At 43.5% G+C, this 14,381-nt stretch overlaps 1 long non-coding RNA gene across 1 annotated transcript in view; it reads right to left on the minus strand.

The window, feature by feature from the left end:
- Positions 1-4,372: 4,372 nt before the first annotated feature.
- LOC139695252 (uncharacterized) overlaps positions 4,373-14,381 on the minus strand; it is a 249,759-nt gene continuing 239,750 nt past the window's right edge. The window contains exon 3 of the long non-coding RNA XR_011702294.1: positions 4,373-4,476. This is a non-coding gene — a long non-coding RNA (uncharacterized lncRNA). The remainder of the gene's footprint in view (positions 4,477-14,381) is intronic.

Raw genomic sequence — 14,381 nt, forward strand, 5'->3', positions numbered from 1 at the left:
CTTGTATTCTTCTCCGCAACCACCCCATTTTAAAACACTCCAGATACACACCACCTCTTGCCTCAAAGAAAAAGTTTCGGAACCGTACAAATAATGCTCCATTATCACATCTTCTCTTTTATTTCCCATGCAATTTGGACTGTGCTAATTCTCATCAGCTTCTGTTACATTAGCACTCGCATATAGGGATTACCTCTCGACGGTTCACTTGCCGCGGATAAAGAGGCTCTCTTGTTTTCATTTTGTGCATAAATATTCGTCTAACAGCCTTAATATAATAGCAAGTGCCCAATATACTCTCAGTGGTATCGTTCAACAGAAATGCTCGGTTGCTAACTAGTACATAGCAAACAGGAGTTCTGCTGGATACACACTCCGAGAAGAGCAAGACGGATTTATCTTTATTCTGGGGCACAAATTAGTGTTTTTATGTTCTAAGCATGAGGCAAATTGTACGATCAAGATAACAATGGCGAATTTTCCCCAGCATTTACATCATAATACTGCAGAAGGAGTTTTTCCTAATCACTAAAAATAATTTGATGGCAAATTAAATGCGAGATTTTATATGAGAAAATTTTAAGGCGTAATACCGTATTTCTCGGGTAGTGGCTGTAATATAGGCAAGAAATACCTAAGCGCCCATGTGGATTGATTTTTTCGAGAACACGACGGGTTTAATGTTCACAGAAAACTACTAAGAAATGGAAGAGTGAGCGAGAGAAACAAAGGAGCCTGGTGTTAATGATCAAAACGGCATTGGCTGCGTTCGTATTTGGCGCAAAATTGGGTCCAAAAATCATCTCCCGTTCTACCAGAGCGTCCGAGCACCCCCTAATCGCGGCGATGATCGAATTGAATAGATGGGAGTAAGAACAGCCGATATATCCAGGGAATTTTGGGAGATTCCGCAACAGTCACCCACCGACGAGTAAACTGAAATTCGAGACCTGGGGAATCGGGATGTCCCCCCGTTCCCAAGTGCTTTCAAGGGGTCAAGCCACCGAGCAGTGACTCAAATGTCTTATAAGCTCCCATGCATGAGGGATATCCAAGTTCGAACCCCGTTCGTTTGGGGCGAATGATTGCTACAAGGGTGAAATTGTCAAAGCAGACGCCACAACTGGCTTTGGAAGGGAATACATATTTCCACTCGGGGGGCGCAAACTAAAATTTAAGAATCGCCCCGAGGCTCAAAGGGGAGAGTAAAGGAGAGTTGGAGTGGGACGTGGGGCCGTTGTGGCGAGAGGGGCAGATCGACCCGGGGTTGCGCCGGAGCTGCCGCCGGCGGAGGCGGCTGGCAACTGTTGGCGGCGGCGAGGGGTGAGGGGCGGGGGGGGAGCCCATTTCGTCGGACACGAGCGCCTCCCCTGCCAAAGGGGGTGGTAGACGCCAAGAGGGGGGGAGCTTTTATCTGGGCCATGAGGAAATCAAATCCGCCTTCGAGGGGGAGGATGGCGTGAGGGCGGAAAAGAGGGCGCGTACTCCCCCTCGACCTTACAAGGGCGCCGCTCCGGAAATCGGAGGGTCCATGGTTCGATCTCCGGCTGGGGCGGATTTTCTTCGCCGCTTGGAGACACCGTATCCTTCCGCCTGTCGCAGCAACCCATTCACGCCTTCCCTCCGCAGGCCCCGAGGGGAGGAGGGAGAGAAACCGCCGACCAAGCCGAGACCACTGCCGTCACCTCCGCACTAATCTCCTTTACAACACCCAAGAGTTCCTTCTACAACACACTGGTCACTAAATCGTGACTATCTGCTCATTAAAACTTCGTAAATAACTGAGATTGGCCAATAATATTGAAGTTACAGATGAATTACGCTGCTATAGCATTGGCGTAATTTTGTAAGTCCCCGGACCCTCTGTCATGAGGATATCCAAAGTGTCTGTAACAAAATTAACCAGTATTTTTTCAAACTCAGAAGGCGTGATCCACGAAAATTTTGTGCCTCGGGGAGGAACAGTGAACGGTAAATTTTTCGTAGAAGTCCTCGAGAGGCTGTGGAATAGAATGCAATGCGTCAAGAAGCAGACCTCTGGCAACTGGAGGCTGCACCACGAGAAACGCAACTCCTCCTCCACCGCCCACCTCGTCAAGTGCCGAGTCCCTGGCCAAGCACAACACCCTACAACCCCGTTGTTGGGCACCGCCAGATTTATTTTTCTTCCCAATAATGAAAATGAGCTTGAAAGGCTACCATTCTGGAACGATGGATAACACCAAAGAGGTGCCCGAACGAGGTTCCCGTCGACGCCCTCCAGAAAGCGAACTGCGACTGCCAGAGGTGTGTCCACGGAAAAGGGTGCTTTTTTTAGAATTTTTATTAATTTTCACTTCGATCCTCAATCCATGTTTTTTCGAATCATTCCACTTCAAATTAGGGCAGTCCATATTCCCGCCCTGCTCTCCCTGAGATCCGCAGCTTGCGTAAGCCACGCTTGCTTGGGTGCTACCCTTGTTCTTGCGCAGAACCCCGACTGGACAGCTGCGCTTTGCTCCGAATAAGCCAAGAACTACAGCGCCCCTCCGCGGCCCTCGCACGTGCTTTTGGAAAACTTTCCCTGGACTCGTCGAACATATTTCATGTAGTAATTATTTTTGTGAGTGAAAAAAGGGGTAGTATGCGGGAAACCATTATTCATTTCAATAAAAGGGAACAATTTCGGAGAGATACAAGATTATTCTAATGTTTTAAACAAAAAAGAAAACGATCATACCCAATTCATCAATGTTAGAGCTAACTTGTTTGCTTTTTGCAGAATTATTTGATAAAATTTAATATCAATGAAATGGAATGATCTTTAAGGTTTTTAAAAATGCTTTTTCATCGAAACTCGGCTGTTTGGGAATGCATTTCTTGTCTGAGCTCCTCACTGTGGGGCGGCGCTCATTTCTCGACATTTGATAGACAAATGATTCAATCGCTAAAAACGATCAATTTGTTTGGAAAATACAAATTTTTTCCAGTCTGCTAAGTGTGCAGAGGGACAAGAGGCCCTTTTCACGGGGCGATCAACCGTCTTAAGGGTACTCAACTCATTTCGGGACCCTTTCGCGTCGGGAATTCCATTCATGATGTCGTATTTATTTATTTATTTCAGCATTAGCCTGGAAACAGCATATTTTGGCATTTAAATCGGACTATTAACAATTATAACGATGGACATTTGTGCCCATTGGTACAAAACAAACACCCAAGCCCTAGGTGGCGGAAAGTCAACCTAGACAGGAATCGAACCCGCGACACCATTATGGAGAGGCAAACCGAACACGGCCAAGTGACGTCGATGTGTGCCTTGGGCGGGGAGGGCGGAGGGGAGGGGCGAGGAGGCGCCCCCCCCCCCCGAATGAGTACCCTAAACTTGTTTCCTCACCATACCGACCTTTTTTTAGAATGGCATGAATTCTACGGCCTCTCAAATACTAAAAAATAATAAGCCCCGTTCTACTTTCATAGTTGATACGAGAAACCAGGAACACTGGAGCCGAATCACCGTTTCGATATATTTGGGTCACATCCTTAATTCATCCTCATCATCGCTTATCCTCGGGGGTGTCGATGCATTGCGAGAGAAAACGACGCCCAGCACCACCCCCCTGCACCACGAATGCTGTCACCAAATCTTCCATAATTTCCCCAGCTCTGGACGAGGGGGACGATTGGGGTGGGGGTCGGGGCGTCTTGAATTGGTGCGGGTCCCGGAAATAAACCGGTAGCACGCGAAAGAAGAAGAGCACCTGCAGCGACAGCAAATGCTCCATTTGAGGGCGGTGGAATCATCCGTCCTCCTGTCGATTCGACGGATAAGAATTCGTCAAAATAGATATAGCGGCAGCTGGCGGGAGGAATGGTGGCCGTCCGGAGAAGAATGTGGGGGCATTATTCAACCATCGCCCGCAAAAACCACTGCATTGCATGGAGCCTTAAAGGTTTCCCCCGACACTGCTTCGCTAAAAAACCACACACTCCTCACATCATTTGTGCATATCTGGAATGCACAGAATAAGCAACTTAGGTAGGATGCTGACCCAGTTCCACAACCTATTCCAAGATTTCCAATCACTTGATTGGCGATCATGTTCTAAAATTGATGAATTATTCGTAATATTTCGTCAAATATATTCATTCATTTTTCGTTTCCACGTCATCGTTTGATTACGCTTAGTTTTTCTGAAGGATGCAACGTACATATCAGGACATTATTCGCACACGATAATTGTCGATAAAACGAGATACAACCGAAATTGAAAAGGAAACTATTGCCATTATTCCCCAGAGTAAGAGGCAATTATTATTGTGCTAGTGTCACCATCACAAAATAAAATATACTTCTGCGATAAATGTCGCGGTGATACTACTTTCCATTTACCTTTGGTGAGTGTTGTGATGTTTCTGGCTGGCTGTTGTTTATCCAAAGTGAACTAACGCTTTTTCTCCAAATATGACGTCCAGGATATTAAGTCACATTTCCAGCTGAAAATAAACAATTTTTATTTTAATTCGTGAGGCCCATAATTGCACAAAACAAGTGATATATACTTGAATATAAAATTATGTCCTAATCAAGCCATTTATGCCTATGGAAGATTATTACAATATTGTTTATATATTCATATGACAATTATATGCTAGTTATATTTGCATAACATACAATACGATACTAATTAAATATCAAAGACTTTACAAAATAAGCCTCAGTTTTTATCAAGCTAAGAGTCTTGAGGTCGTACGTGGTCCTCAGGTCATATATCCTGGGCATGGACGCTTAATTGAGCCATGCATCGCGTGATTTATAAACTGCTCAAATCGCCCTGGGTCGTCAAGCGTAAAATAACCTTTTAATGAGTTTCAGAGATTACCAATGACTATTCATTCTGCTAATTTCCTTTAATTTTGCCTTTGATACCAAAGACAAAGAAACCACAGATACAAAAGACAAAGGTGCCTGAGAATGCGAAACCGTAATCGGAAATGCCTTTTCACTCACCCAGCACGTCTTTCATCTTTTTGACACGAGGGGAGTTTATTCAGGAGAGAAAAGTTTTCCCAAGAATATGAATATTTTCAAAATTTCGTCTGGAGAAAACTTGTGCCGGAAATATGTTTGACAAGTTTTTCTGTCACGCAAGTTAAGTAATCTCTCCTAATGCACTAATGTCAACTAATAATGGAAATAAAAAAGCATTCTGATCCGAGAGGTTTTCTGATGGACAAGTGCTCGCTCCTTGAAAGCGAGCGGGGTCGACTTGCGAGGTCACGTGGGTGGCGAGCGGCTGGGCATTCAAGAGGAAAACACCCGAAGGATTCTCCGGAATCATGGTGCGTCAGTGCTTTAGAGGAGTGCGACTTTTTTCTCATCTGAAGAGAAATTATGCTGCCATTAATTGGAGACTGAATACTGCGCTCGCCTAAAGGCCTCTGTGTGGTAATATTCGGTCAGGCAATCTCCGTTCAGCATTCAAATAGCCGTCAACATAAGGAGGCCCGATTAAGGAATACGAGCGAAAAGTTACGATTCGCCCGGGAGAAAGTGGCGAATGATGGCATTTAGTCAATAATTTAGTTCTCAGGAATGCCGCTCGCAAAATAAGGTATTACTGACAAAAACGTGGTAATGTTTGCAATTTTTACATTTATATCGTAGATAGCGTTCGAAATACGGGATTACACATGATAATGATTGCATGTTTCAAGTACACAACCGCTCTCATAAGAATAGATTCTTAGCAGCAATTGTTTTATATTTCACAGCGATTGGGCGAGGGAGGTAAAGCGGGCAATCGATGACGGTGGCTTGAATGCGGATGGACAGTTGGAAGTGTCCAGCACCGGACTGATTTTAGAGAAAGAGAGAGAGAATGAACGGAATCCTATCGCCGATGAAACACGTACACATCTTCACGAGAACAATGCAAATCGTGAGAAATTAAGTGCTTTACACAAGGATCAACGAACACTAAATGAGGCACTAGAACGTAAAACCTTTTCATTTTTGATAATTCGTGAAATGAATTGGAGAAAATGACGAGGCATAATTTTTAACTCTTCAACGTGCAATAACAGGTCTAAAATTGATTCGGGGGGATTGAATTCCTACTTCCAAGCCCCGGCCAACTCGACTCTAAACCCTTTTGAGCACACCACAAACAATAATAAACCTATCTTCGACTCCACACAACACCTTCTGCCTTCCCTTATTCCAAGTCAAATATCCTCATTTACATATCCTACCTCTACTTCGATTAATTACACGTCAAACCCATTACACTCTCCCCTTTCTACCTACGGCCAAGGTGCAGTAGAGTCATAGTCTTCTTCGGCATTCTTTGCCGCACGAGATCACCCTTCTCAATCAAGTTTTCCTGCCTTCTTGGATTGCTCCAAATGGCCGACTCCCTCGGCCCATAACGTACTCGTTTGCTTTCTGCGCGTCCCGTTCACATCCTTTGCCCTTGCCACGACTCACATCTCGAATTATTCCTTGGCTTAGGCGAGTATTACACTACGAGCAAAGCTATAAGGTTGGCCAAACTGGCAGCCCGCGGAAATTAAAGGAGAGAAGAAATACGAATTGCGTAAAAGCTTTCGCATTATCCACATTAAGACTCACAACTCAACTAAAGAATCTTAGCGTGAACTTTTTCTTGCTTGCCCTTCATTTTTTCCTTCTTCAATCATTCTTTGCTTCCCAGCTGCCCTGATGTACTGCCCTAATAGGCTCCCCTTTCCTTCCCTCTCCTTGCCCATGGCATGCTAGCCCTTATTTCATGACCTTATTGGCTTTAATTTTAAACCCTTATTAAGATGATCTCTCAATTCACGTCCTCTTTTTTCTTGAGATTCCACCACAAGCGACTTCGTCTCTCCCCCATTCATTATATTTAGAACTTCGACGTCAGTCGACCTTTCACCGTTCACCTTACATTCTCCTCCGCATCCTGGTCTCAGAAGGACATAGGCACTAAATTGCATCTTAAGTACAGATATATGCAAATATTATCAAAAGTATACCATACTAATATCACACCTAGTTATTCCGCTCGATGACTGAGGTCATCATTATGCTTTCAAATCTCACCTTATCCTATGGGTATCCTGAGGTGTCTAGCACTTAAAAAACTTCCATGGCACCGAAAGAACTGAACCATTACGACGAAAATGACGAGAGACAATGGCTGAATTAAAATTTTAAAAATTTAAATTTAGCAAAATGACAAAAATTATTCTTGCTTAGTTTCCACTGGCAAAAAGATTAATCCGTTTCCTAAGCAATACTTTCCATTTCAATGATATTCATTATTTGTTGAAATGAATTACGAAGCTTAATTTTAAAAGAGTTCTCTCGCCTGATGCTGTTAACTATTGAAAACTCCCTCTGGAGTGCGCACTCACGCATGCGTATATGTAGTTAGCACTAACGTCCATAGCGAAGCGGCGCTGATGGACTGCGCAGTGGTGGTGAGATGTGAAAACCTCCGCGGAAGTGGTACACTCATTTCTTATATTTCATTTTTTATTTCGCCTAAATATTTGTTGTCAAAAATATAAATAACCTTTGGCAAAAACTTGTAGAGAAAGTAGTAAATGTTTAATTGTTTATATCAAGATGCTTCTTATCCCAGATTGAAAAAAATTATAGTTTCATAAGGTACAATTGAATATTTTGCATAGGTGTTCTTTTTTGTGTTTTTAAATTACTAACCTTTCAGCTGGGATCTTAGGACCTTAAGCGAGTTCAATTCAGCTACTTTTAAATGTATTACGCATCAAGTTCGAAATAGAGAGCGAGTACTTATTATATGAGATTTGTTTAAGATTTTTGATCTGTTTTATTTTTTTCAATTTACAAGAACCACTATTTTGGTGTTAAATGATACCATGCATAGCGACGAATAGGTTTCGATTTTCTCGTCGTTTTTGTTGGAGGGAACGCCCCCTTTCATAGCATATATGTACCTCATTCACAAAAACACTCACTCAGATGCATGCCAATACTTACCATGTAATAACTGAGAAAATCCTTATATACCATCCTTTAAGTGTGTGTATGTATACATAAGTTTTTGGATGGACAAAATTAATAATTCAACAATTTATGACCCCTAGCAAAACGCAACATCCTACTCTATATCAGGTCCCTCTTCATCTCTGAGTACTTTCTTCCTCCCTTCATCCTGTCCAACATCCCTATCCAGTTCCTTCCCTTTCCTCTTTTGCCCAAAATTCTACCCTCTATCACAGTCTTCAACATCCCACTGCCGGTCAACACCCCCTAAATCCACTTTTCCTGCCTCCATAAGATTGCTCCCAACAAACCCCTCTCTTCGCCCACCATACCAAGTACTTCCTTTGGACTTCCCCAACAAACCCCTCTCCTCCCCTCTCATCATACACTCCACTTCCTCGTTTGTCTTCATTCTTTTTGTCCGCTTATCCTTCTCCATCCTTCTCCACACCCACATTTCAAAAGCCTCCAGTCTACGTCTATCCTCCTGCTTCAATGACCTCGTTTCCACGCCGTACATAACTACCCTCCATTTTAAAGTTTTTACGAGTCTTTTCTTAATATCCTTACTCAACGTCCCTGTTATCAACTGCCTCCTCCTTGTGAAAGCCTCTTTGCCTAGCGCAATTCTTCTCCTTAGGTCCCTACAACTTTGACCGTGTTGGTCCAAAACACTGCCGAGATACGTAAACTGTTCTACCTGCTCTAGTTTTTGCCCCCCTATTTTAATGTTAAGCTTAGCCTATTTCTTTCTAGAAAATAGCATAACCTTTGTTTTATTACTATTGATTCTCATCCCATACCTGTTGCACTGAATTTCCAATTCACTCAGCAATGCTTTGCAACCCCTTAGCTGACTGACAAACTAAAGCTTGGTCATCAGCAAACCTAACTGATTTTACGAATTCCCCGCCCAATTTCATTCCTACCTCGAGTTCTTCCCATGCCTCTTTGATCATTTCCTCTGCATACAGGTTGAACAGCAACGGTGACAATGGGCAACCCTGCCTTACACCCCTTCCTAACACTGCCCATCCTGACTCCCCGTTTCCCACCCGCACCTGAGCAGTCTGAGACATGTACAGGTTGCGGATTAGCCTCCTTTCCCTCCAATCTATTCCTATTTTCTGCAACATACTCATTTGTTTTTCCCAATTCACTCTATCAAACGCTTTTCGAAATCTACGAAACAGGCAAATACCTCCTGGTTGTATTCTATATTCCTTTCGATTAATAATCTCATTACTGCAATGGCATCACGCGTACCTCTCCCCTTCCTAAACCCAAACTGATCATCCCCTGAGTAATCATTTGCCCTACTCTCTATCCTTTTGTTTATGATCCTGAGAACAACTTTAGCTGCGTGGGATATCAAACTAATTGTCCTATAGTCCTCACACGACGTGGCCTTTACCTTTTTCGGAATAGGAACTAAAACTGATCTCACAAAGTCTTCCGGCCAGATTCCCTCCTCATAAATACTACGGATCAGCCCATATAGCCTCTTCCTCCCACATTTTCCTAAGCATTTTAAAAGTTCCACGGGAATGTTATCTACCCCCACGGCCTTATTTAGTTTCATCTCCCTTAATGCCCTTTCTATCTCATGGTCTAGTATGCCTGGACCTAAGCTTTCCTCCTCTACGTCATTTTCTTTTTCAATGTCTAACTTTGTTGGTCTGAGTTCTTTACCATACAGTTCTTCTATATACTCCTTCCATCTCTCTTGGATCTTTCCTGCGTCGACTATTACCTTACCCGCCTTATCTCTAACTGTTAGCATAGCTCTTCCTTTCTTACTTCCCGATAACGATTTAACTTTGCTGTACAGCGCACCGATTTCACCCTTCCTCTGCAAACTTTCCATATCCTCGCACTGAGTCTTCCACCATGCTTCTTTTGCTTTATATGTTGCCCGCCTCAATTTATTGTTCAATTCTTTGTACTTCATTTTGCCTAATTCTGTATTTATATTCTTCCATTTTCGCCGCTCATCCATCTTTCTAATCATCTCATCCGTGATCCATAGTTTCCTAGTCCTTTTAGCGTTAACGGTTCCAATAGTGTCTTTTGCGGCTTTAGACAACCCATTCTTGATCATTTCCCATTTTTCTTCGATAGTACTTAGCCGTTTACCATCCTCCATGATTTTCTCAACCGCCTGTTTGTATTCCTTCCTTTTCAACCCATTTAATGCTTCTACATTCCATTTTCTAACTCGCCGCCCCTGCCTTATCTTTTTGAAACGTACGCTACATTTCATTACAACTAAATTGTAGTCAGAGTCCGCATCCGCTCCCGGGAAGCTGTGGGAATTTATCACAAAGCTCCTAAACCTTTGTCTAACCAGGATATAATCTAGCTGATATCTTCCTGAGTCACCTGGCATTTTCCATGTATACCTTTGTCTTTTGTGGTGTGTAAACCAAGTGTTGGTGATGACTAACCCCTGTCTCCTGCAGAACTCAACTGCTTTCTCCCCGCGGTCATTCCTCGTGCCCAAACCGTAGTCCCGCACCTCGTCACCATCTCTTCCTTCGGTTACCGTTGCATTCTAATCCCCCATCACTATCAAATGTTTCCCTGCAGGAACACACGCGATCATGTCCTCTAACTGATCGTATATCTTATCGACCTCTTCTTCTTTATGGTTGCTCGGTGGCATGTATACCTGAAAAATAACCAAGTTCGTTGGTTCTTCTTTTATCTCTACTAGTATTATTCTATCCGTTACCTGCTCTATGTTGACTACGCTTCTTCCTACCTCTTCATTTCATACTATGGCAACCCCTCGTTTGCTCTCGTCCCCGCCGCTGTATATTATTCTATAGTTATCACTCCAGTAATCCTATTCTAACTAATTTGGTCTTCTTCTCCTGCGTATTCTGTCCTGCTGCTGCTGGTTTTCCCTTGCAAGGGTTTCGTAGGATGACGACCGCGGAAGCCTTGCCTCCCCCGCTGCCGGGCATGACACACGGCCGATTGGGCCGAGCCCCGTAGTTGCCAGGACTCAAAATCTCTCTATTGTCCATCATATTTTTCTTGGGAATGATAATTGAGGTGGTTTCCCGTTGCCTTCCTCAATAGTGTTTTTAACGTGACACCATCACTTACTGGCCGCCCCACTGGGGTCAGACGCCATTGCAGCCGCCTCACTGAGGAACAGACGCTGCGTGGACTACCTTTCGTTTGGCTCCTCACCATCGACCTATCTGGCATGGGAGATCCTACCAGGAGCAATTTTTATTACTCCCGCCAGCACAGCTCTAGGGCTCATTGGAACGCACAAGCCCTTCCACCACGTCAAGGTTGTAGTCCGGGGAGCGATATATGTATATATATATATATATATATATATATATATATATATATATACAGGAACAACTTATATAACGCAATTCATCATTAAAAAATCGAACCCAATCACGCGAATATATATAATTTGCCGGTGACGAAGCCTGCCTCTCACGTTTTTTTATCTAGGTGGTCGAATCTAGCAATTAGATTGATTGTTATGATATTAACGCCTTCCTTAGACATCTTAGGCGTTCTCCACGTTTTTTTAAAATCTAAATTGCTTCACTTTTTTATGTTTCAGCCTAAACTAGTACGTGTCATATCACAATAATATGGCGACTCGAAAGATTAACATGTAAATATATAAACAATCAATGAACGTTCTGGAGTGCATTATTCAAGTTAAGTCGAGCACAACTTACGATAAAATACTGCAATGGATTTTAAAAAAACTGAATTGTCTCTACGTTCCACAGTGCTAGAGCAACAACAACACGAAAGAAAACAAAATCACCATCCATTTTCGCCTCCCAATTCATTAATACGATCAACAAGACTTTTATCTTCTGTAGAGAGAAATAAAAGTGCGGAAGAGAAGGGGTAAAGTGGCTACTCAACCATATTTTTCCTCCAAAAAGTACGACGTCTGATACAAAGCCTGGTCTGGGTTGCTCGAAAGTATGTTTTCATTCCAAAACATACCAAATGGAGCGGATTTCTCTAGATCTCTGAAGCGGATCTTCGATGCGAAGATTTAGAATGCTCGCGAGATGTGGGGTGTGGAGGATATTGAGAGAAATGAAAGGGGGTGATGGAGAAGAGAGAGTGGCCAAACATGACATGGCTCGGAGGGGAAGAGAAGAGACGTCTTTTGACAACCTTGTGCCACTAAGCCCGTGAAGTAGAGAAGGATTCAAAAAGAGAGGGATTCATATGAGCGGACTATCGGAGACTGGGTTATTTGAATGTGCGGGGTGTTTCAAGGACCATCAGCGTCGTGTTATACTTAGAAATGCAGCAGTGGATGATCTCTGGGCCCGTAAAAAATCTAACGTGACCAGCCCTGTTAATTTTATCAAAATATCATATTCATTCTCAATAATATATACACACATTTTAAATTACGGCCATTAAGAAGCATACATTTTGTATCTATCACCGTACCATAGATGACACCATCCCAGACATCATCAAATCCCAACTACTAAAACCGTTAAGTGACAGAGCATGTAGCACGTGGAATGAAAGTCGTCTTTCCTGGAAGATGCAATATTCCTTTATTACTAATTCTATATTGGATACGTGATTTTTGGTATTGATTTTCCCTTTCTAATGGGAAGGGCATTCGACTGATCAATTCCTATGAGCTCCATCCCAAATCCATTGCTCTTCCGATTATTTCCCTTTCTTATCGGAAGAGGAATTGGTTTTTGTCATAGAAAAAAACATTTCATTTTTTTATCGTTTTCATATTTCTTTGAGAAATGAATCGCAGGAGAACATGCAATGGGAAAACCTGTGAGTTTGTCTTTTTCTCTCGGCAAAGATCGCTTGTCTCTAATTAACAAATGCGAAACTTGGCTATGAATTGCAGCTACCCTTTCATTAGAAGAAGTTATTAATTTAGCTCTCAAAAAACGTAGCAATGTTGAGGGCTTTTAACATTTGGTTAACATTTGTCGTGGGCAGTAAACGAAGGGAATGAACCTGTAAACAAGCGGGGTATTTCTTGTGGAAATGGAAAAGGGGTGAATCTGGAGGAGAGGAGATGAGGGGTAGGACGTCAGGGTGTGGTGGGAGAGCAGAAGGGGGCGAGGAGGGGCGGGAGGGTACGAGAGGAGGGGCGAGAGGTGGGGCGGGTGGAGAGGGAGGAGTCGAGGGCGGGGTCAGTGACCCAGAAGTAAGGATCCGCCCCGAAAAGAGTCACTCCGGGGGGAGAGAGAGAGAGGGGAGGGGCGGGTGTGTGGGGTGGGGTGTGTAGAGGGGGTTTAGGGGAATACATACTCTTCCCGTCATTACATTAGTGCAGCCAACCACCGCACACTGCTGTGGGATACTCATTACGAGATATTGTCGCACGCCGATACATACGCGAGAAATATCGGAGTCGTAGTTTTATATTATCGACTCATATATGTAACGACACGCGCCCCTAAGCGCAGTAGCAAATATTACACTTGGAGGAAAAGAGCAAAATTATTAAACATCTTACTTTCGTATTTTCACCGTATTCAATCATCACCCAGATAAACCTGAGACGAGACTCAAACCCGTATTTTAGCGCTATTTGAGTGCTTTCGCCAGACGACTGGACTACAGGAATCAAAAGACAAAAGCGTTTGGCCCGAAGTCGAGGAATATCCGGCCGCGAATCCTGCACGTAAACACGAATGGGTTCACCACTAAGAAAATTCCTCGAGTTTGTGTGCGCGCCGGCAGATGACGCTACTGCAAATAACGTTGCAGCATTTTTCGAAGTTTCTTTGAAGTGTCCTTGTCCACAGCAATTGGGTGATCGAGAAATGTCGAAATAATCGGGTACTTTCAACTGATCGCGTATCTCGAGCAATATCAGGAATATCGTGCACTCTTTCTGTGCAGTTCAAAAGAAACAACATATTCTTACTGTCATGCATATCACGCTCCAAGGATCATAACGCGATGAAGATATAGTCCTATGTTACCACAGGGATTGTATTATTCGGTAATTTACCGGTTAAGGTAGGTTTTTGATGGACACGATTACCGCAAAATTTTTTCCTTCATCCCCACTTTATCTCCGAGTGCCTCCCTCTCCCTCCCCTCCCATCCCGTCCAACACCCCTATCCCATTCCTGCCGTGCCCTCGTTTGCCTAACAGCCTCCCCTATACTAGAGTCTTCAACTTCCCACTGCCGATCAATACGCCCTTCATCCATTTTTCCTACCTCCTTTGGACTTCCCCAACAAACCCCTCTCCTCCCCTCTCATCATACACTCCACTTCCTCGTTTGTCTTCATTCTTTTTGTCCGCTTATCCTTCTCCATCCTTCTCCACACCCACATTTCAAAAGCCTCCAGTCTACGTCTATCCTCC

Source organism: Hetaerina americana, unplaced genomic scaffold, assembly GCF_022747635.1.
Source record: "Hetaerina americana unplaced genomic scaffold, ioHetAmer1.1.p SCAF_6, whole genome shotgun sequence".
Lineage (NCBI taxonomy): Eukaryota > Metazoa > Arthropoda > Insecta > Odonata > Calopterygidae > Hetaerina > Hetaerina americana.